The sequence below is a fragment of the Carlito syrichta genome, unplaced genomic scaffold (genome assembly GCF_000164805.1).
Source record: "Carlito syrichta isolate Samal-C Ts95f unplaced genomic scaffold, Tarsius_syrichta-2.0.1 Scaffold297321, whole genome shotgun sequence".
In the NCBI taxonomy this organism is placed as follows: Eukaryota; Metazoa; Chordata; class Mammalia; order Primates; family Tarsiidae; genus Carlito; species Carlito syrichta.
This window is the reverse complement of record NW_007241417.1, coordinates 14,731-16,614: the sequence shown is the minus strand read 5'-3', so window position 1 is coordinate 16,614 and position 1,884 is coordinate 14,731. Positions and strand designations below refer to the sequence as shown.

The 1,884-nt window shown below is 64.8% G+C and overlaps 1 protein-coding gene across 1 annotated transcript in view; it reads right to left on the bottom strand.

Annotated features, from left to right (window-relative positions):
- Positions 1 to 1,857, bottom strand: part of LDB1 (LIM domain binding 1) — a 6,515-nt gene extending 4,658 nt beyond the window's left edge. The window contains exon 1 of the mRNA XM_021710695.1: positions 1,648 to 1,857. The gene's annotated coding sequence lies outside the window, so the exon portion shown is untranslated. The remainder of the gene's footprint in view (positions 1 to 1,647) is intronic.
- Between the last annotated feature and the right edge of the window lie 27 nt (positions 1,858 to 1,884).

The following is a 1,884-nucleotide window of genomic DNA, read 5'->3' as shown; positions in this document are numbered from 1 at the left end:
GGGGGGGGGGGGGGGGGGTGCTGCCTACCAGATAACCAGCTGGGTCCCTGCCTCCCCACTAACGGCCCCTCCCTTATCAGCCTGGCCCCCACCCAACCCCACCCCGCAGAGTATTGTCTCCAAACCAGAAAGCCAAAGCCTCGACCCCTTTCCAGAGACTTGAGGAGGGGAGTGACGATCCCACCCTACTCCTGCGGTCTAGGGCTCAGGTGGCAGGCTGGGCCAAGACAGGAGTCTGTGTGTCTGGGCGTGTGATGGGCCCCCCACCTCACCTGGCAAACTTTTTCCTGACTGGAAGTATCAGACTCACAGCTGGGTATGAGCCAGGTACCCCTGCGACTGCTGCCTCTTCCCACCAGACAAGAGGGGAAACTGAGGCACGGCCCCAAAGGTTGCGACCTCAATATTTGCTTCCTTGGTCCCCAAAACCTGATCGCACTTGAAAGGGTGACTGCCTTGGCTGCATCTGAGCCCCGTCCCCAATTCAGACACACAATGTATGTTGTTCTTTGGGGGAAGAGACAAAAGAAGACCCCGTGCCAACACGTGTCATTTAATCCTCTCCCCAGGGCCCCCTCCTCACAACGTAGGCAAAAGGAGGTCCCAGAGGGGCGCAGGCGGCAGTCCCAAAGGGGCCGGAGCCAGAGCCCGTGTGCGCCCACACACGTGTGCGCCTCACCCTGCCTGGCAGGCTTCTGGTCTCCGCGCGCCCCAGCATGCCCACCAAAGGCTGGATCCCCACAGCCCCAGGTGGGACCAGGGTGCCCGTGGCGGGCCCCCCACCCTACGCAGGTGCTCTCACAGGCCATGTCCACACGCTCCAAGAACAGCACATGCAGCCTTCACGTGCCGTCTGGACCCAAGATAAGAAGCGGTCCCCACCCAACACCTCGTCTCTCCACTCCACAGGCAGGTGGACTGGCCACACAAGAAGCCCCAGCTCCTCAGAGGCCAGGCCTGGGCAAGGACCCAACGCACAACGACCCAGGCCTTAATCCAAGGGCCACTTGGAGAAATGTGCTGGCTCAAGAACCTGGAGGGAAGGAACGCAGAACACCTGGGTCTCTCTCCAAATATGAAAGACATCTCCGAGCCTGGCCTCTCCAGAGAGTGCACAGGCATCTCTGGAGCTGAGAGGGAGTTCGAAGGAGCTCAAGCCAAAGCTCTGGGCCTCTACTTACACCTCCAGCAAATGGACACAAACTCAGCACGTCTCCGGAGCCGTGGCAACTCCCAGTAGCCCCGGCACAAGGGCTTGGGAGTGAGCAGAGGAGGGGAGGGACATCACCCAGGCCATCTGTCCCCGCTGCTGCTGTCCCTGCAGCAGGGGTGGAGGGAGCAGGGTGGCGGCAGGGGATGCGTCAGCGCCCTGGAGTCAGTAGGCACCCCTCCCACCTCCAGCAATCTGGGTGCCTTTAGAAAGGGGGCGGCGGGGAGAGCCAGGAACTAGGAAAGTTTTCTCAGGATGGAAGCCTTGGGGCGGGGGCACCGCCAGCCGGGCATCTCCATGGCGACCGGCCTGACCCAAGGGCAGGCCCCTTCCCTCGGCCTGGCGTCTGTGCAGGGCACTCCTCCCCAGCCGGCAGGCCAGGCCCGGGCCAGAGGGGCCTCCTGCCCACCCCTCGGGCTCGGGGTGTCCAGACTTACCTGGGAGAACCGAGGGGGCTGGGAGGGAGGCGGGAGAGCGCCTGCAAGTCCGGGGGCCCCCGGCAGGGGTGAGGGCTGGAGGGGGCCAACTTCAGCCGCTCATGTCCCGCGTGGGACGGGCCGGCCGGGCCGGGGACTCCACTCCGCGGCCGCACAAAGCCTCGCGCGCAGCCCCGGCGGCCAGAGCCCCGGGGGAAAGTTACAAAGGCCGGGGCTGGGGGCGGCCTGGGGGCGGGG